Source organism: Saccopteryx leptura, chromosome 1 (genome assembly GCF_036850995.1).
Source record: "Saccopteryx leptura isolate mSacLep1 chromosome 1, mSacLep1_pri_phased_curated, whole genome shotgun sequence".
In the NCBI taxonomy this organism is placed as follows: Eukaryota; Metazoa; Chordata; class Mammalia; order Chiroptera; family Emballonuridae; genus Saccopteryx; species Saccopteryx leptura.
The window spans coordinates 47,899,582-47,921,717 of NC_089503.1; the positions used below are offsets into that span (position 1 = coordinate 47,899,582).

Here is a 22,136-nt window from a genome sequence, read left to right on the forward strand (position 1 = left end):
GGGTGAGCATAGTACATGCATCTGTGTGTATGTGTAGGGGCACAAACCATGCATTTATGTAGGTGTGTGGGTGGGTGAGTTCATTTTTAAGAGAGTCCAAAATGTCAGATACAAGGTAACAGATCCACCCAGGCTGGAGATGAAAACCTGGACTAAGCAGAAACTTGTGGGTCCTGCGGCGCAAGCCTGGAATCAAAAGGAAGCCTGAGACCTCATCTAGAGCCTCTTCCTTTCTTCACAACAGGACTGTGCTACCCCTCCAGGCTGACGGCCGAGAGCTCTTCCAGCATGGACCCCATCACCCCTGAGACCCCATCTGATAGCAAGAGCCTCACAGGACATTCCCAGAGAAAAGAGAATGACTGAATCCTCTCAGAGGGTCTGAAAAGAGGCCTTCCAGACCCCTGCTTGTGCCTCTGTTTCCCCTTTCATCTGGCTATCAGATTCCTCCCTCCTCCAAGCAGGGAGCTCCTAACTCATCACTTTTGCACCAACCTGTGCAAAAGCCCAGCTGTCCTGATGCTGGAGTGCCAGCACCCTGCCCTTAAGCAGCCATGAACTCTACATACTGCAGCTCACACTCATTCAGCTCCCCTGGGATAAACAGCTGTCCAGCGGAGGGGTCAGCAGACCCTGGCTCCACTCCTCTCCAGGGAGCAACTCTCCTTAGTGACCAGAAGTCCAGCTAACTTTTTTCCAGGCACTTCTTTATCTTCCCCTACATCTCATCTCCTGGCCCCCAGCAGAGGCTAAGCCCTCAAATCCTGCACATCTTCACCAGATACAGTCAGTACTCAGTAGCCAGGGCCAGACATTCAGAGTCATGAGAGCAAAGAAGTTGTTTTCATATCTTAGTACATTGACACCGCAGTGGCAAGGCCAGAATGGGATGTCCCTAGATTCCCACTCCAAAATGGCTGGGCTCTGGACTAGGTATATCAGGAGCTCAGGCCTGAAAATGTCCCATAAACCTGCTGTTGTGGCCGCTCCGGCAGCTCAGGGCCTGGGGGCTGCCGTTCAGCTCCTCGCCGCCCTCGTCTTGCAGCCAACAGAAAGGGCAGGTGCCCTGGACGGCCTCCACTGCCCAGGAGGGAGGAAAACCTGAGCCCCAAATCAGCAGGAAGCGAAGCCCTGTTTCTGGGCCCGCCTTTAGCTTTGGGTTTCTCACAGAGAAATATGACCGAGCCTTGGAAGAAACGCAAGTGCTGGACAGCCCCAGGGAGAAGCGGATTGAGGGTGGGAAATTACCCCAACTCTCAGGGGAGGGAAACGCAAGGGCGAATAAAGAACACACTAAAAATCCCAACCCTCAGAACATCCGTAGCATCCACACACACCACTCCCTGCCGCTGCCATGGAGACAGGCAGGTTCTTCTATGACGAACTGTAATAATATTAAGATGCATGGATGGGTACAGAGCAATTGCATTTAAGAAATGAAACCATACCTGACAGTTACATAAAGGTCTTCATTTGGGGCACAGGGCTAGATGCTTCCTCAATAGCTGACAGAGAAAGAAAGCATTTCAAAAACCAGACTCCGTGGTGGCGCAATCCTGCAACGAAGGTTTGTTTGTAACCAGAGGCCCACCTCCCCTATCACCCCCACCAGCTCCGAGTTTCTGAGACTGAACGGTGTTTCAGAAAGGAAGAGCCTTATCAGCACAGACCAGCTATGTTTTCTACCTCTGGGGGGATGCAGGGAAGAAAACAGAGAACGGTGGAGGGAGGGCTCAGGGCCCCCCAAAGCGAGCTGACCAGGGTGCTTGGCTATCAGGCGCATTCCCGAGAAGACGGCGTCAGAGACTGCAGCTTTGCCCTGACGCCTTGTCTTAACACAGTCTGTCATACTATCTTCCCCTGATAGGCCAGCCTCCCTGAACAATAATAATAGCAATAATCAAAGTCAAAATCAAGGGCCCAACATTAGAACCATGCATGTTGGAAAAATAAAATGAAAGTCCTAGGAAGGAAGGGGAGGCATTAAAATGGGAGAGAGGGTGAGGCTACACAGTGTCATAGCTTCCCATCTCTTAACCCCAGCTTGCTTTCTTTTCTAACTTGTAGGAAGTCTGGGTATGTTCTTTAAAGTACTATCCAAAAATAAATAAATATAAAAACTCCAACGTCTCTGTGACCTTCCCCACACGTATCAGCTGTACCGAGTGCGTGTATAATTTCGTCTACCCCTCCAAATCAGTTGAAGGAAGTTCTCTTTAAGAGAAAAAAATGTATGCTGATTTTCTGTTAGAAAAATATTTTTCCTATAAAAATTTTGGGAGAATACTGAGAAGTAAAAGATAAAGGAAAAACATCAACTCTATCTAGCCCTGTCATCCAGAGAGAAAGGGATGTTATATTTTTGCCCAGTAGAAAAGACTGTCTATGGTTAAGGAAAATAATGAAGAGGAGGAGGAAGAGAGGAAAAAGAACCTCCTCATTTGAGGGCTGTTTTCAGAGCAGGGTCCTTGCTGGGTGGGTCAGAAGAGGTCTATCAGTGCCCAGCACCACGAGGAGATTGAGCAGAGAATCGGGTACGGAGCTCACTGTCACGGGAGGAAGCGCCTTCTCCACCCCTCTTGAGCCTCTGGTCTCCTTCACCCCTCTTGAGCCTCTGGTCTCCTTCATCAGGACTCCCACAAAGGTGCCAGCGGGGAGACTCTCTCTTCACCACAAAATCAGCCAAGACACTGGAAGGTCAAGTGTTCATTGGCAGACGCATGATGGTTTGAGAAAGGCTTCACAACTCGCCCGGGTGTGGGGCAGGTTACAGAAGGCTCCTGAAGGCACAAGGGAAGAAGCTCTGCCCAGAGAGAGGACAAACAGAGAGGCGCACAGCGATCTCCTTGCAGCCTAAATGCCAGGTGTCAGGATCATAACGTGGTCATTCCTGAGGCCGAGTAAGTCAGGATTCAAAGCTTGAGCAGAAATGACCTCGGTCCCCGTCAGCCCCACACGTGATCTGGGGAGGCCAGTGCTGATCAGGGCATAAATGTGGCTGTCTGGGCTCGCCACCACAAACCAGAGCAGCTCGGGTGAGCACAGCAAATACTTCTATTATTTCAGGATGTTTACAGACTGACGTTTGCTGAGGAAAGTCCACACACGAGCAAGTCATCTTTTTTTTAAAAAAAAACCTCTTATCTAAACACAGGCACAGGCAGTTACACAAAGCCACGAAGGGTTCATTCATTCAAAATGCATTTCCTGAATGGCTAGGACACAACTGGACAGATGCTCTGGGAGCCTCCGCCCAATCCCAGACATGGCGCTGGTGATCCAGCCTGCCTAAGCCAACTCCACTTTCCAGGGGTTTGCTGCCCAGTGGGGGAGAGGGGCACTCAAAACAGACAGTAATAGCTGGCTAAGAGGTGGGTGAAGAGGGCGGGTGCAGGTCCAGATTAAAATAGGCATAAAGAGACTAGCAACCAAATGCAACATACAGACTTTGTCTGGATTCTGATTCAAACAATCAAGGAGATTTGAATATGGACAGATGAGACCAAAGAATTACTGTTGATTCTGTTATATGCAGTAATGGCAATGTGGCATAAAAGAGGTCTTTTTTTTCTTAAACTGATATATACTAGATTATTTAGAGGCAAAATGACATATCAGATTTGCTGTGAAATACCTCGGGAAGAAAGAACAGAGGGAAGAAAAAAGGAGAGGGGGTGAGGGGGAGAAGGGAGGGATGGAGAGGGGAGAGGAGGAAAGGGAGGGAGAAGGAGGGGGAGGGACAGCGAGAGCACCAGTCAGCCAGCTTGGCATAATCCTGAAATCTTGATGACTGCTGAAGCTGAATAATAAGTATATGGGGCTCATTATACTATTCTCTCTATTTTTCTGTTTGAAAATATCATGACATTTTTAAATAGAGGACTATAATACATCATGGTAGATATCTTAATAAAGACAGGCATAAAAGCTGAGGGAATACAGAACAAAGAGAATCTGTGAGAACCAGAAAATAAACCCACCAAGTTTATGAGTATTTTAAATGACATTTCCTAGTGGGATGGGAAGACATTCACAAATAATTACAGCAGGTCCTTGAATAATGTTGTTTCATTCAAAGCCTTTTCGTTGTAACACTGATGAGATGACTTAGGAACTTAACTGTTGCTTATATCAATTAGCCTATGGTAAATTGGTTTCATTATATATTATTTCACTTAAAGTCACAGAACCTGTCAGCATCATTAAGTGAGGACTGACTATTCAATATATGATGGGGAATAGTCAGCACAGCAGGGGAGCTGCACACCCCTAATCTCTAGAGTTCAGAAGACGGCCACAAAGTTTTCCTGCTTCCCAGCATGATGAACAGTATTCCATTTCTTGGTTCTTTATTTTTTAAAATTTTACTTATTCATATTAGAGAGGTGGGGAAAACAGGTAGAGAGAAGGAGAGAAAGGGGGAGAGAGGGAGAAAAGGGGAGGAGGAGGAGCAGGAAGCATCAACTCCCATATGTGCCTTGACCAGGCAAGCCCAGGATTTCGGACCAGCGACCTCAGTGTTCCAGGTCGATGCTTTATCCACTGCGCCACCACAAGTCAGGCGATTTCTTGGCTCTTTAAACACTGGAAACCTTTGGTCCAGGGAGAGCTTCAAAGATTAGCAATGTTAAGACCAAATTTTCTTGCACCCATTCCCCACCACTCCCTGCAGAGTCAAGGCTCTCCACCAAGATGGCAGGACCTTTACCCTTCAGTAGTAGGGAGTAGACGGGGCAGGGTCATTACTGGGAGGCACACCCAGATGGGGGTGTAGACATGGCAGAAAGAATAGAGACACACCCCAATCCTAGGCAGAGAAGGATTACCAGTACCTGTTCCTCTGCTCCTTGCAGCTGCAGGGAATGGGCTTCCAGTAACCACAGCTACAACCAGCCTTAGTCTTTACACTGATTTGTACCAAAGTATAAGCGGTTGGGTTACTAAAATAGTCACAGGGATGTAAAGTACAACAAAAGAAATATAATTGATGATATTGTAATAGTTATGTATGATGTCAGGTGGGTACTAGACTTATGAGGGTGATCCCTTCATACTGTATATAAATGTCTAATCACTATGTTGTTCACCTGAAACTAATATAATACTGTATGTCAACTGTAATTTAAAAATAAATTTTAAAAAAGCCTTTCACAAAGTTGCCACCCCTAACACACATATCCGCAGAGACACACACACAGACATATATATATTCTTAGTCTCAGGTCCCTCCCTGGAGATGTAAATAAATAAATAAAGTGTAACTGGTTGGTAGTAAGCTAATCATGACTTTCTTTTAGAAGAGGAGGATAAGCAAAAAGCCAGAGCCCTGGCCCCGAAGACAGGAGTTAGGAATAAAAATGATGTCACTTTTTATGACGATATGCCCAAATTGTAACTCAATCACCTTATAACCATAATTGGTGTACTCCAACACCTGCCCCACCCCCAAAAAAGTAAAAACAAAATTAGAATCAGTCCTAAGGTAGAGGCAACAGCTAACACAGTTCTCTTAGACCAGAAGTGTGAAGTGAGACCAAGTCCATGGCATAGGCAAGCTTCGCCCCCAAACAGCACCCAAACACCAGCAGCCAATCAAACCCTTCCCATCATAGCTTGACAAATACCAGCCATCACCCTTGCTTGGAGGGCAGTGTGGGTAAGGGGTCAGCAAGTTGAACAATCTGGATAACCTGGGTCAGTTTGAGTACTGTACCAAAGAAGCATCTCCGGAATCTTTGGACAGAATCTTTTCAGAGGCTCTGATCACGCGCCAGGGCGCACCATTTTCCACAGCTACGGGGCAACGAGAAGAGCATTAGTTTTTTTTTTTTTTCTTTTTCCTTTTCCTTTTACAGAGACAGAGTGAGAGTCAGAGAGAGGGATAGAACAGACAGGAATGGAGAGAGATGAGAAGCATCAATCATTAGTTTTTTTCCTTGTGACACCTTCGTTGCTCATTGACTGCTCTCTCACATGTACCGTGACCGTGGGGCCACAGCAGACCAAGTAACCCCCTCGCTCAAGCCAGCGACTTTGGGTCCAAGCTGGCGAGCTTTTGCTCAAACCAGATGAGCCCGCGCTCAAGCTGGCGACCTTGGGGGTCTCGAACCTGGGCCCTCCGTATCCCAGTCTGACGCTCCATCCACTGCGCCACCGCCTGGTCAGGTTAGAGAAGAGCATTGGTCTTGGCTCTGGCAAAGCTAAGCGGCGTTTGCATCCTGGTTCAGCCACTTACTGTGTGACCGACCATAGGCACGAGCCCTACTCGAGTCTGTTTCCCGAGGCACAACTCTGAGTTTTGGGAGAGTAACGATGAAGTCGACTGCAAAAGTACCACAAGGCAGGCCCTATTCCCCAGCAGGCACTTAATAAATCTGTCTTCTCTCTGCCTACAGGGGAGTTCTTAGTGCAAGTGCAGTCTCCAGAGCACCAGGTGAGCTGCTCTGGGGAACTGAGGCCCACCTGTTGGGTCCACTTCCCCTAGGAAGGGAGCAGGAACAGAGCTGGTGAAGGTGCCAGGACACCCGGGCATGCAAATATCGGAGGGCCAACCCACCACTGGCTTTATTCCCGCAGGACCTACCCAGAAGGGGGCCGGTTAGTGACCTCACCCTTCACCTAGCCCGCTGAAGAGTGTAGTGAACAGTCAAGACTGACAGCAAGAGGGTCCCCGCGCTGCTGAAGTGCCTTCCCGCAGAGCCTGACGCAACGCACTTCCAAATAAAAGCTTTTTGGCTTCAAGAACCCAGGCTTCGGAATAAACAATGTGGAAGGAGGCGCACGTTAACTCTGGTTTCAACACGCCTCTTCCCCATCCAGCAAAAGCCGTTCCCAGCTCTATCCCGACCTAGGATAAAGTTAACCCCACCTGCTCCAGCCTGAAAGCCAGGTCAGCGGCGGCGGCAGAGGCTGCAGGCAAGACTCTACTTCTCCCTAGGGCCGATCGGCAACGGCAAGGTGGGCGCCGCGGTCGCCCCGGCAGGAGTGCTCCCGGGCCTGCGGTGAACGCGGGCTGAGGGGGGCGCGCGGCGCCAAGAGGACAAGTGCCGCGGCCCCTTCAGCCCGCGCCACGGCCCTGGCCCCAGACCCAGACCCGGTCCTAGCCCGCAGACGGCCAGGCCACTAACATTTGGCCCAACTCAACTTCCTGTTGTTAAGGAGGGAGGGGAAGTGGGGGCATTAATAGCTAGGAGAGAACGTGAAAGGCGCGGAGCCCAAACCATGGGAAGCAAAGTTTGGAGATAATCTTCCGCGCCGGCGGCAGGGGGTGCCGCTGGCGCATTGCGCCCACTCCGCGTTGACGTCTGGGGATTTCCTAGGCTTACAATTGCCAGGTTGGGTGTTGGCGGGCAAGATTAAGAGATAGTTCGGTTCACGGATGGGCAGCTTTTATTTCGTTCTAAATCGTTCAGAGACAGAACGGGGAAGCCTCCGCCTCCCGGGCAGCGCCACCTGCTCGCCGGGCTCCCGGTGGGTTTGAGGCAGGAGATGCTGCGCCCGCACCTGACTCTCCGGGCGCCGGCTAGGGCTCAGAGTCCAGGCTTCGCTGGCACGGTCTCCAGCCGCGCCTGTCCGCCCGCCCACCAGGGAGCCCTGCGCCGTCCCGCCTTACCGAGAGCCGCGCTGGCCACTGAGCCTCGGGCCAGCTCCTGACTTCGCCTCGGGCCGCGGGAGCAGCGGTCAGAGCTCGCAGGCCGCCTGCGGAGCTAGGAGGGAGCGAGACGGCTCCGCACAGGCTTAGCCCGGCAAGCGCCCGCAGTTCTGCGCCGCGAGGCCAACGGGGCCCCGGAGACTCCCCAATTGACGGTGCGGCCAATGACAGGGCAGCCAGGAGCGGCCCCGCCCGCGGCCCGAGGGCCCCGACCAATGGCAGCACGGCGCGGAGCCCACCCCTGTTCCCCGCGGGCTCCGCCCCACTGGGGCCAGCTGTCACCGCGGCTGCAGCGGGCGCACGTGGGCTGCTGCTGGGCCGAGCCCTGGGAGCCGCCGGCGCTCTCACCCTGACCCGAGCAGGTTTGAGACCAGTGGGGAGGGCCGATGTGGGCGGGCCGTAGTGGTGCTGCGAGATGAAAACCCAGGTGCTGGTATTCTGTCAAGGGAGGGGCCAGGGCTGGGCCTCATGCTCCTAGGCAGCTGGAAAGCAAGCCCCATCCACCCGCTTTGGACTTGGGAAAGCAGCATAGCACTCCCAATAACGGCTGTGGGCCTCCTTCCTTTCTTGCTTTTCTTCTTGACCCACTCTGGGCTTCAGCGAACACGCCTTGCCATCTGACAGGCAATTCCCCGCACCTGGACAGCCTTTGCTTAGAATGAAGATGGTGTGATGAGAGGGAGTGGTGCAGACCAGTGGTCCCCAACCTTTTTTGGGCCACGGACCGGTTTAATGTCAGAAAATATTTTCACAGACCGGCCTTTAGTGTGGGACGGATAAATGTATCATGTGACCAAGACAAGCGTCAAGAGTGAGTCTTAGAAGGATGTAACAGAGGGAATCTGGTCATTTTTTAAAAATAAAACATCCTTCAGACCTAAATATAAATAAAACAGAAATAATGTAAGTTCTTTATTCTTTCTCTGCAGACCGGTACCAAATGGCCCACAGACCGGTACCGGTCTGCGACCCGGGAGTTGGGGACCACTGGTGCAGACCACCTATATTACCTACCGAAGGACCCTCTTCTCCTGGTTGTCAAATGGCTACCTTAATCTCTGCTCTGCCCCTTCCAGGTTTGCCCATACTCCCACAGCTTCAGGAGCTCCATTCACAGAAAATACAGTGTAAATCATGTGGGGCCTAGTGAGGGTGTGAAGCAGCTTTGCAAACTGTAGACACTGCCAACACCTTGCAGTGATCATAAAACAAGGATCCCATGGGTGGATGTCAGGTCTTACCTCTAAGACCCAGGGCCCCATCACAGGCTTGGTCCAACATAGGCATCAATAAATGTTCCGAGTTGCTACAGTGGAGAGAACAGGCAGTCTTGGGCAATGAGAAAACAATATTGTGACTCCAGGCTGCTGTGATTTCCACAGCACCAGACCATCCTCTGGAAAGACTATGTTCCCTTGCCAGGTAAGTACAAACAGAGCAGTTTGCCCCCATCAAACCTTGGGCTTATGTTTTTTCTCTATTCTTTACCAAGGGATTCTATTCCAGAACTTTTGGGTTTTCAGAGGGATTGTCCTACCTGGAAGCTCTCTTAGCATCTTCAGGGTTCAATGAACTTCCTGCAGGTGAGCTTTCAGTAAAAACCGCCCCTGCTTAGTTGACAAGACTGTGCCAGCAGTTACTCGCGGGGGCAGCTTTCAATTCTGTGGGATCTTGCCAGTGATGCCAGTTGATGGACTGTTGGACTGATGGACTGTCTCTGATCATTATCTCATTTAATCCTGACAATGGCTCTGTAGGGCATGCATTCTCATTATCATCCCCTTTTACAGATGTGGAAACTGAGACCCAGTGAGGTAAAGTAACTTGTCAAGGTCACATGGTTACTACGTATCAGCTTCTGGATTTGAGCCCAGAACTATCTGATTCCAGAATCTGCATGTCTAACCACTGTGCGAGGGGGCCTCTACAGCCCAGCCCATACTGCTAGAGTGCTGGATAGACCAGGTCTATTTGTGAAGGACCCTCTCTAGGCCTAACCTGCCTCAAAATTTTCCTGAGTTCAGGCCTGGGCCCTGTCAGGAGATGAGACCAACGTGGCCCTGCCTTTTTTACAGAGTAGTATAGGAAAGTCCAGACAGAGGAGCATCAGAAAAGTGTTACCTCTGCCCCCAGCACAAGGCCTCACTAGATACAAAGCCTTTTGCTTCTGGCTTGGGCCTGAGATACCCACACTGGTGATGGAGATGAATACAGGTCATTCGTTCATTGCACAAATGCTACTGTGAGCTAGCTGTGGTTCCTATGTATGTGAAATTTATAGTGCAGCTGATAAATTATCAGGAGTACATGATGCTATGGGAGCTGTATTTTTTATTACTTTCATTTTTTTATCATCTCCATCACCTTATCTATAGCACAATGTTCTCCAAATTAAACAAATTTAAGACTCCTTCAAGGACACTGTGGGCTAACCAAGTTTTATAGAGATAGCATTGCTCAGCACAGAAGTCCTAATAGCTCAAAAACTAAAATTTATCATTGGGTTCCTAGGACTACTGCCTCCTCCCCCTATGCCACTCCCAACATTTTTAACTCAGGGGCTCAGGTAAGAAAGGCCTTGGTAGGTGGACCTCAGGGCTGAGGGGTGAGCTTTTCCTTAGATGTAGGGCAAACTGGGATGTAATGGGGGCTACCTGCATGGAGAGAGATAAGCCTTGGGACCGCTTGAGCCAATGGTCCCAGCCCCTTGCCACCACACACAAGCCACACTGGCCATCCCCCTGGGAGTGGGTGGGGGGAGTGGTGGAAAGGAATGGGGACAGGAGGTCACAGCTCCCTTTTCTCTGGACAAAGTAGTAACCATGGGATATTCTGCTAGACTCTGACTGTGTCTGGGAGTTTATACGACTAAGATCTTCAGAGAAAAAATTATGCAATGTTAGAGCAGACCTTAGAGAAAATATCTAAGTTCCTTACTTAATAGACTAAAGAAATAAAGAAATAAATGGAGCCCCAGCGACAGGAAGGCACTTCTGAGCACCAGAGAGTACAGGAATGGGCTCCAGGTTTCCAGTGCCCCTGCCCCACTCTTAGCGTGCCGGGCAAACTCAACGACTCAGTATTCTATATTTAATAACAATCTCTTCCCCAGCCCACTCCTCTAGGATGGGGAATGTGTGCTTGTGAAGGTTGTCTGGGAGATGCAGATGCCGCATTAGCATCAGAGGGAAGGCCCAGATTCATTCCTAAAAATATCTCCATCTCAGACTGGAAGCACTGGGTATAAACAACACCACACATTCCTCCCCATGAAAGAACTCCGGGTGGCGGTCTCCACCATCACTGCTTATCCCCTGATGATGTTCCGAGTGGGTTGTGGCGATGTTAGGTCTGACTTTTTTTTATTTTTTTATTTTTATTTTTTTTTGTATTTTTCCGAAGCTGGAAATGGGGAGACAGTCAGACAGACTCCCGCATGCGCCCAATCAGGATCCACCCAGCATGCCCACCAGGGGGCAATGCTCTGCCGATCTGGGGCGCTGCTCTGTTGCAACCAGAGCCATTCTAGCACCTGAGGCAGAGGCCATGGAGCCATCCTCAGCGCCTGGGCCAACTTTGCTCCAATGGAGCCCTGGCTGCAGGAGGGGAAGAGAGAGACAGAAAGGAAGGAGAGGGGGAGGGGTAGAGAAGCAGATGGGTGCTTCTCCTGTGTGCCCTGGCCTGGAATCGAACCCAGGACTCCTACACACCAGGCCGACGCTCTACCACTGAACCAACCGGCCTGGGCTCGGGTCTGGCTTTTTTTTTTTTATTTCTAGCCCAAAAGTTTTGCTTGAAGAAAGGTAAAAGTTGAACAAAGTGGATCCTCGATGTGCAGGATGTTCTGTAGAGAAGCTAGGGTCCTTCTCCTAGTGTTTGAATGGCAGGGGAAAGAGTTCCACCTGTGCCTCAACCCCTCCAAATAGAAAAGGGTCCACGCCCTTGGACCTCTTCCTTATGGGCAAATGTTCCAGGAAGGGGTAAAATGGTGAGTGTAGTTCTCACCAGCTGCTTCTATGGAGTCCAGTGACTTTGTTAAATGATGAGAAAAGGCTGATTGGCCTCAGGCCACTGTGAAAACTATTTTTGAAGAAGGACTTCCTAAGCCAGAAAGTAGAAACATTTGTACCTCCTGAAAACAGCCTCCGGAATATATGAGAAGCAAGATCCCTGGGGCCTCATTCCAGCCCGATATCATCCCGATAGGCCTCAGAATGCACCGCTTTTCAATGATTAAGACAGAAAAGTGTTCAGGGTCACTAGGAACTTATTAGGACTACCACATTTATAGTGTATTTTTCAGAGGCAGTTTGAGAAAGAAACAGCACTTGTCAAAATCAGTAATACCCTCAGAAGCACCACTGCACTTTGAGGAATGTGTGCACGTTGGCAGCAATGATGGGAAAGTCAGTCCTGAAGGGCTGAGGTTACCGGCAGGAGGCGGTGTGCCAACCAGAACAAAGACAGAGTGTGTATGCAAGAGAGAGGAAGAGACACAGGAGCATGAAAGTACTCTAGCCCCAGCCCCAAATAGCCTGGTGAGACACACACACACACTCAAAGCCAACTATGAAATCAAGGGGAATAATTCTAGAGAATAAGAGACTAAACAATGCCACAAAAACCCCTGCACCCTAGTGGCAAGCTAGGCCATGCCTACAGTGCAGGCAGACTTTTGTTCATGCAAACCTGAAGCCCAGTCTAGAACACACAGCTGTAACTGAATGGAGCTAGGGAGGAAGCTCCTGAGCCCTCCACAGAGCAGCTGGCTAGGGGCAAGGACAAGGATACTATTCTCTGCCTGTGGAGGGGACTCACTCAAGCTCATCTGTCTGTCCACTCATTACATATTCACCCCACAAATATGTACAGTGCAGTTATTCTAAGACAGTGGTCCCCAACCCCTGGGCCACGGATTGGTACCAGTCTGTGGGCCATTTGGTACCGGTCCACAGAGAAAGAATAAATAACTTACATTATTTCCATTTTATTTATATTTAAGTCTGAACGATGTTTTATTTTTAAAAAATGACCAGATTCCCTCTGTTACATCTGTCTAAGACTCACTCTTGACGCTTGTCTCGGTCACCCTAACAGCCGGTCCGTGAAAATATTTTCTGACATTAAACCAGTCCATGGCCCAAAAAAGGTTGGGGACCACTGTTCTAAGAAACATCATAACTGAGTAATTAGTAGCACAGACTCTGAAGTCAAGATGCCTGAGTTTGAATCCCAACTCTGCCTCTTACTGGGTAACTTTAGGTAAATGACTTAACTTCTCTGGACAGCAGGTTCCTCACCTATGATAGGGAAATAGTAAGAGGGACATATGCGCATAAAACAGTGCCTGGTACATAGTGAATGGTATATAAGGGTTTTTGAATAAAATAAAAAGGGGGAGGCTGATATTAATAAGGGTACAGAGAACTAGAGTCCATAAGAGGCATCGTTTGAGCAACTCCTGGTCACGGACATGACCACTCCCACCACTAAACTTGTGAGTATATATCTCGGCCATGTTTGGGGGTGAATACTTTTACCACCTAAACCTTAGCAATAAGAAAATGGGATCTTGGAGAAGTGAAGTCACTTGCCCAGGGTCTCCTAGGAACCAGCATACAGCAGGGGGAATCTGGCTGGCTCCTGAACCTGTGATCTTTACACCCTCCTCGCTACAAGACTGGGCATCACCCCCAGGGCTGGCCAACCATGTAGCCCCAGGGGTGGTTGGTCCAACAGACATGCATATGGTCCAAGCAGATGTCTTCTGCAGGCTCAGCACATAGATATGCTTTTGAGAGAAGCTCTCTCTTTCCACTGAAGTCAGGGCTTCCAATAAATGTGTTCCACATGCAGTGGAGGAAACTTGACTCTAAGAGAAGAGAAAGAGACTCCTATGACAAAAGTGTCTAGAAGTAAAGTCCATTTGCCTTTCTTCGCAGTCCCCTTGGCTCTGCCTTCCTCTGTGTTGGCTTTGTCGTCAGGCAGGTTTTCCTCATCATAGCCAGTGCTAAGAGCTCTTGTTGCCACCAGCTACCTTATCCAAAAGAGAACATTTTGGACCCAGCATTCCAAGCAGGAGTCCTGAGATCCACTCTGAATGGATTGGGTCAATGCCCACTGGAACCCCTGCCACAGCCAAAGGACTAGAATGTGCAGGTTGGCCATGCCCGTCAGGGCCTCCACCAAGCACTGGCTCAGCTTCCCCACCTTCTCTGCATGGCAGAAAGTTGGATGCCTAAATGAAAGCTGAGTATGGTTAAGAAGGGAGGAGGAGAGAGACACGCTTTATGTAGGGTGGGAATAGCAGGTGCTGCTGGTTTCCATATGTGCCGCTGGCTTTCTGTTGCAGGCACTTGTGCCTCTCTGTGTGAGGGTTTCTCTAGCTTCAGCGGCAAGGCTGGACATGCACAGGGCCAGAATATTGGGGGTGTAACACCACTAGAGCAACCTTCAAATAGGGTGGGCAAGAGTTGGTGTATACATACCCTAAATGTCTTGCCACGCTGGTGGGGTATCTTGGAGGTGTGTGCAATCTCTCTCTCTCTGTCCCAGAGCTCCCCAGCAGGACTGAGCCCCTGGTACCCACTGCACTAACCTGCTCATTTCCATAACTCTTGGTGTCCCTCCAGTCACTCCCTGTCACAATTCCCCAGTCCCATATTGGCATTTCCTGAGATTACATCCCAAATAAGCTGCTTGCAACCAAATTTTTATCTCCGAGTCTGTTTCTTGGGGGACCCATCCTAAAACAGTGAGGTCCGCTCACCTGAGCTCCCTGACCTTAATCCCCTCAAAATGAGCAACAGGTAGTATTTGATGTATGTTGATTCAATAGCACCCAGCACGTGCAGGGTGTCAGTAAATGTTTGTTGGAAGAAAAAAAAAGAAATCTACTTAAAAAACAATCTACTTAGCAAGGTGTTTGTACCACCACCCACTGTTTCTCACATAAGCCTAGACCATAGCTTTAGGTTTGGTCCCACATAAAATCAAAGAAAGAATTTATGATTTTTTCCTCTCAGAAGTTATGTTATAATGACCTCATCTCCTGTTGTCAACTTCCCACTTTCACCCCACTAACATGCCACCCCCTGTTAAGCTTTTCTCTTAAGTTCTGTGCATTTTGTAGGGGGTAAATACCTTTCAGCTAAGGTTAAATTTCTGCCCAACTGCCTTTCTCTTCAAATCTTTTCCTTGGATGCAGCTTAGATGGCAAGAGATGACCCAGGGCAGCCCAGCCTCTAACCCATTCAGAAGGGGTCATTCTCCCGTTGTCAGGTGAGGGGTCTGCAGGAGCACTCAGACCATTCCCACGAGGGAGCTGGAGCCCCGTGTAGAAGAGCCCACATCACCTTCTCAGGTCGAGTTCTTGTGGAAAGCATCCAGACTCCAACAACCTGGGTTTCATCTTCTGCTCTCCATAATGGGGTGACTCTGAGAAAGCCAGTGAGGGAGATAATAGGCCTTATTTTGTGACATGAGAGTATGAGATTAGATGAGATAACATAGAAGAAGGCTTATTATTGGCCAGGATTAAAGATTAGTTGCTTTCCTCCCACATCTGTGAGTGTAATGGTTTTTGTATTGTAGCAATTTACTAAGCTAGAACTGGGTTTCCCAGAACTCCCTTTCCTGGATGCTTCCAAGTTAGGACTGGTCACAAGGGACATTTGCATGAGATTAGGAAGGTAGAAGTGGCAGCAGGCTGTGCACTTGGAAGGTCATTGCAGGCCCCGGGTACTGCTGTTATGCCTGTGTGTTGTTGGCGTGGAGCAATAGCCAGGCATAGACACAGCCTCCTGCAGCAAATGCAGGTAGTCCTCCTTCCGCTCCTATGAGTCCAGGGCCTGTGTGTGTGCACCAGTTTGGGAAAGGTACAAGTTGCTTCTAAGAGTCACTGGTTGACAGGGGTGGAGGTAGTAAGAAATAGACACCAATTCCAGCTTCTCCTAAGGGGTTGCAGGTTATCTAAGTTCCATTTGCTCTTCATTTCTCCCACTTCACATTCAAATATTCTTCTTACCTACCAACCCTGCTGACCAACCCAAGATCAGGCAACAGTTTTCTGCAGACCTCTTCACCAGCTCCCACAATTGTGTGAATCTAATTCCTATAATAATCTCTTACTCCATACCCCCGAATGGTCCTGCTTTCCTGATCAAACCTTAACTGATACAGTAGGTAAATAAAATGGCTACTTCCCATGTGCCTATAATAAGCCCATATATTACCTTACAGATATTCACAACACCCACACTGGACTACTTCTGAGGATTACTGATTAAAATCATTAATCCCCTTTTATACTTGGTGTATTAGTTAGGCTTCTCTGGAGAAGCAGAACCAATACAAGATAGATATAATAGATGATAGATAGATGATAGATAGATAGATAGATAGATAGATAGATAGATAGATAGATAATAGATAGATAGATCATTCATACACATTTACATACATATATACATACATATATTTCTTTTTTTAAAGCAAAAGGCAGGGAGGCAGAGAGAGTCAGACTCCCTTATGCGCCTTGACCAGGATCCACCCGGCAACCCTCATCTGGGGCTGATGCTCTGCCCATGTGAGGCCACTGCTCTGTTGCTCAGCAACCAAGCTATTTTAGCACCTGAGGCAAGGCCACAGAGCCATCCTCAGCACCTGGTGCTAACTTGCTTGAATCATTCGAGCCATGGCTGCAGGAGGAGGAGAGAGAGGGAGAGGAGGGGGAGGGGTTGAGAAGCATGTGGTCGCATCTTCTGTGTGCCCTGACTGGGAATCAAACCCAGTACTTCCAAAGGCTGGGCCAACACTCTACCACTGAGCCAACTGGCCAATGCTGATACATAGATATTTATTGTGAGAAATTAACTCATGTAATTATGGAGGCTGAGAAGTTCTACAATCTGCCATCTGTAAGCTTGAGACCCAGAAAAGCTGGTGATGTAGTTCTAGTCCAAGTCTGAAGGCCTAAGAACTGGGGGAGCCAATGCTATGAGCCCTACTCCAAGGGAAGGGGAAGACCAATGTTCACTATAGCAGTCAGGCTGAGAAAGTGAATTCTCCCTTCTGCCTTTTTGTCCTATTCAACCACTCAAAGGATTGGGTGATTCCCTCCCACCAGGGGACAGCCAACTGCTTTACCCTGGGGAGGGCCATCTGCTTTGCCCAGTCTACAGCTTCAAATGGGTAATCCCATCAAGAAACACCATCATAGGCACCGTAGAAATAATGTTGAACCAAATATCTGTCCACCCTGTGGACTGGCCAAGTTGACACATAAAATTAACCACCACACTTGAAGAAACCAAAGATCAGGGAGGTTAAATACCATGTCCTAGGAACTGGCAGAATTAGGATTCAAAGCCTCCTCTGTCTCCCTCTTGTGCTTAAGCTCTTGTCACTTAGTCACTCTGATACTTATCAGAAGCACATAACTCATTAATATAGAAGTACTGAAAGTGTGATATATACTTATTAGAAATAGGAAAGACACTGAGACAAATCAGTTTGATGTGTAAGATGCCAAGGACATGGCCAAAAAGAGATATCAAAGATATATCAAAGATGTAAAAACACTGTTGAGGGAATAAATTGTAGACCTACAGTCATGGGGCAAGTCACACATTAGGCAAACTAGTAGAGGCCATGTCCTAACTGCACAGGACCGACCCCTCTCAGTACAGGCTTGTCTGAAAGAAATCAGACTTCTGGCAGAAAGAAATGCAATAGTTGTTTCTCCGCACAGTTCAGTGCTCAGTGCCCTCCCACTGGCCAACAATCCCTGTCAGTCCAACTGGGAGAAAATCAAAGAAGCAATTGAGTGAGGGCAGCTCTGGGTTTGTGCCCAATAGTCACAGGATCCCAGGACAAAGCAGGAAAGCATGGCCACAGTGGCCTTCTAAGAATGCCTGAGAGGTCAGCCCTCGAGGTTTTCTATTTCCCTGAGGACCAAGAGAAGCATCTTAAAACAAGGCTGTGGCTTCCCTGTGGACAGCATGCAGCAAAGTAAATTTATGGTGCATGATTCACTCAGGGCAGAGGAGGAGGAGAGGAAGCCAGGAGAGGGGCCGAGGGAGACCCAGGAAAGAGGTGCCATGAAGCATCACCCCACTGGGTCCAGCCTGTTCCTCTCTGTTTCTCCCCCACCCCTCCTGGCTTCAGGACATCACGCCTGCTCTTCCTGCCGAAGGACCCCCTCTCCTCTTTTCCATGAAATGAGGACTGGAACTCCCTTTCAGATTAGGTTCTAAATTCATGCTCCTTCCCCATTCCGCACTCACCTGTGAAGGTTCACATCCTCTCTACTGGTTTCTGACACACCAGAACATCTCCTGCAGAAAGGGCTATACCTCTAAAATTTTTCTTCTTCTGCATGTTGAAAATAGGCTTTATCCTGTTTTAATTAAAGCTACACCCAATCAAAAAGAAGAATATAAGAAATATAATTTCATCACCCTGAGATTTGGAGGATCAGCACCTTGGTGAATATGGATCTTTTCACATTATCAATATATGCACCTACGAGGTCAAGAGGCTATAGAAGCAATGTGAGAGAGAGGTTAAGAGCTTGGGCTTTGCAGTTAAATCAGCTTGGGTTGGAATCTCAAATCTAGCTGTGTGAGCTTGGATAAATTAGTCTCTCTGAACCTGCTTTCGCTTGTGTAACTGTCACTAATAAAATTATAAAGTTATTATAAGTTTGTTTTGAGGATAAAATGATATGATTCACATAAAACCCTATAAACATTGTACATAAAATCCTGTGCTTGTGTGTCTGTGTGGTGAAATAAACATAAAATTTTCATCATTTCAACCATTTCAAAGTATAAAACTTGGTAGCATTTAGTAAATTCACAATGTTGTGCAGCTGACACCACTGTTTCCGGGACATTTTTTATTCCCCCAGAAGGAAACCCCACTCCCATCACATCGGGTCACTCTCCATCCCCCCCCCCCCAAGCTGGCAACCACCAATCTACTTTCGACTTCCGTGGAAAATCACTTCCTCTTCAGTCTTTCTCCTTTTAGTTTTCCCCTGACAGTTTGGTCAAATGTCTCTCATCAAACAAACCAAATCAAACTTTAAAAAGGAAACAAATAAAAACAAAATGAACTACTTCCTGCCCAGTTAGCTCAGTTGGGTTGAGTGCGTCCTGAGGCACCAGGGTTGCAGGGTCAGCCCCAGTCAGGGCACAAGCAGGAGTCAGTGAATGGGTGGATGGACGGAACAGCGAGTTCATGATTCCCTCTCTTTCTCTCCCTTCCTCTCTCTCTAAAATCAATTTTTAGAGAGAAAGGAAGGGAGGGAAAGATTATATGTGTGTGTGTGTGTGTGTGTGTGTGTGTGTGTGTGTGTGTGTGTGTATATATATATGTGTATATATATATATATGTATATATATATATATATATTTGTATAGTGTGTCCGTAAAGTCATAGTGCAATTTTGACCGGTCACATGAAAGCAACAGAAGACGATAGAAATGTGAAATCTGCACCAAATAAAAGGAAAACTCTCCCAGTTTCATACCTATTCAGTGCAGTTTGATGTGGGCTCACGCACAGATTTTTTAGGGCTCCTTAGGTAGCTATCCCGTATAGCCTCTACAGACTCATCACTGACTGATGGCCTACCAGAACGGGGTTTCTCCACCAAACTGCCAGTTTCCTTCAACTGCTTATCCCACCGAGTAATGTTATTCCTATGTGGTGGCGCTTCGTTATAAACGCGCCGATATTCACGTTGCACTTTGGTCATGGATTCGAATTTAGCGAGCCACAGAACATACTGAACTTTCCTCTGTACCATGCACATCTCGACTGGCATGGCCGTGGGCTGCTCCGCTGTATACACGGTGTTACGTCATCATCTGCACATGCTCACATGCTGCCACATCATCCTACAGAAAGTGGGAGGGTTTTCCTTTTATTTGGTGCAGATTTCACATTTCTATCATCTTTTGTTGCTTTCCTGTGACCAGTCAAAAATGCATCATGACTTTACAGACACAGTGTGTGTGTGTGTGTGTGTGTGTGTAGAGAGAGAGAGAGAAAGAGAGAGAGAGAGGAAAACATCAATTGTTTTTCTATCGATTCATGCCCATAACTGTTTGATTCTTTGGGTCCTGACCAAGGATTACACCTGCAGCCTTGGCATGTCGGGAGGACACTCTAACCAACTGAGCCCCTGGCCATTGATTGCCTCATCAAACTTGTTGAAGAGTGATGGATCCATGCTTGATCTGTTTGCATCCTCTAGGTTCACTCACCCTAAACCCTATACCTGGTTCTTGTTAGGGTAGCAGGGGCCTCCCAGTTGTCAAACCCATGTTCCATTGCCAGTCTTCATCCCCCTTAATTACTTTGTACCACATGATGCGTGACCAATACCCCTTCTTAAAATCCTCTTTCCTTTGATTCCAAAGCCACTTGTCCTATCTCTGTGGGTGCTCCACTTCAGTCTCTGGTGCTGGTAAGTGCTCCTCATGTCCTTCTCCCTCCACATCTCTCCTTGTGTGGTCACATCCCTTCCCCTGCTTCAGCTCCTAGACAGACATTGGTGACTTCCAGCTCTTTCCTGAATTCCAGATTCAAATGTGCATCTGCCCATGGACTCCTGGAGGTCCTCAAGACACCTCAACTTCAACATGTCCAAACTGAACTGTCTGAAACCCATTTACCCCTGGCTAGATAACTCGGTTGGTTCAAGTATCACCCCAAACGCAGAGGTTGCCAGTTTGATCACCAGTCATGGCACATACAGGAACAGACCGGTATTCCTGTCCTCTCTTTCTCTCTCTCTCTCTCTCTCTCCCTTCCTTTCTCTAAAATCAATGTTAAAAAAATTTTAATAACAATAAAACCCATTTAATGGTCTATACTCCTAATCTCACTGAGGGTATACCAACAACCAAATTTCCCAAACCAGAAATTTCCTAGCCATCTATGGTTCCTCTGCATTTCTAAACTTTCTTTCCCAACTGGGTAACAAATCCTGTCAATCAAATTCAGAAACATCACTTGCATTCTGTCCATCTTATCCATCCTCACTGGCACTTTCTTATTTCAGGGTCCCAACATCTCTTCTCTCAACAGTATAATAACGTTAACTTTTTAGTCACATCTGTCCTTTCCGTAACTGTCAGAGTTATGTTCTTAAAATACCAAAGTGGTCATGTCATTCTCCATCTCCTGGAAAATAGATAACCTCCTCACTTTTACCCCCCTGGGCCCTGGCTAAGCCCTCACCCTCAGCGCACAGGCACACAAGGCCTTGTCACGAAGCCTCCACTCTCCACCATGGGCTCTAGGCAAAGAGGCCTCCAATTCCTGGCCCTAGAGGTGGGACATATGACAGTTGGGCCAGTCTCCACCTTTCTGGCCTCTGTAGTTGGTTCAGGCCAAAGTCAGAGCCAGTGAAACACAATGCTGGGCTTTTATTTGAGTTTTCCCCTGGAAATGAAGGAAACCTCACCCTGGTGGCATCTTTTGAGACCTAGGTCAAACCCTACCCAAAAATACATTTCTTCCTGGATACTTTTTTTTTTTTTTTTTTGCTTAAAAGTTTCAGTTAGGTTTCGTGTTACTTGCAAACTAAACTCCCTACTAATTAAGCCAGTGTTCCCCAAATTTAGCCAAACATTAGAATCACCTGAGGAGCTTTTAAAACTCCCAGTGCTGCCTGACCTGTGGTGGCGCAGTGGATAAAGCATCGACCTGGAATGCTGAGGTCGCCGGTTCAAAACCCTGGGCTTGCCCATTCAAGGCATATACGGAAAGCAACTACGAGTTGATGCTTCCTGCTTCTCTCCCCCACCTCTCTCTCTCTCTCTCTCTCTCTCTCTCTTTCTCCCCTCTCTCTAAAATGAATTTAAAAAAACTCCCAGTGCCGGCCCTGGCCGGTTGGCTCAGCGGTAGAGCGTCGGCCTGGCGTGCGGGGGACTCGGGTTCGATTCCCGGCCAGGGCACATAGGAGAAGCGCCCATTTGCTTCTCCACCCCCCCTCCTTCCTCTCTGTCTCTCTCTTCCCCTCCCACAGCCAAGGCTCCATTGGAGCAAAGATGGCCCGGGCGCTGGGGATGGCTCCTTGGCCTCTGCCCCAGACGCTAGAGTGGCTCTGGTCGCGGCAGAGTGACGCCCCGGAGGGGCAGAGCATTGCCCCCTGGTGGGCAGAGCGTCGCCTCTGGTGGGCGTGCCGGGTGGATCCCGGTCGGGCGCATGCGGGAGTCTGTCTGACTGACTGTCTCTCCCCGTTCCCAGCTTCAGAAAAATACAAAGAAAAAAACAAACAAACAAACAAAAAAAAAACCTCCCAGTGCCAATTAAATCATAACAGCTGGGGGTGGGACACAGGCATCAGTAGTATCTAAAGACTTCAGGTGAGTCCAATGCATAGAGAATCACTACGTGGAAGCCAACCAAGCTCTGTGCTGCCCCAGCTTCCCGCCCACTAACTTCCAAGAGCTCTTCTCATACCATA

The 22,136-nt window shown here is 48.3% G+C and overlaps 1 protein-coding gene across 6 annotated transcripts in view; it reads right to left on the reverse strand.

Annotated features, from left to right (window-relative positions):
- The window catches only part of MICAL2 (microtubule associated monooxygenase, calponin and LIM domain containing 2), a 219,692-nt gene extending 211,888 nt beyond the window's left edge, over window positions 1–7,804 (reverse strand). For 2 of the 6 annotated variants that reach the window (XM_066365566.1, XM_066365558.1), the window contains exon 1: window positions 7,613–7,803. The gene's annotated coding sequence lies outside the window, so the exon portion shown is untranslated. Of the gene's footprint in view, window positions 1–7,612 lie in introns of all 6 variants that reach the window. The other 4 variants (XM_066365580.1, XM_066365573.1, XM_066365593.1 and 1 more) reach the window with 3 other exon arrangements.
- Between the last annotated feature and the right edge of the window lie 14,332 nt (window positions 7,805–22,136).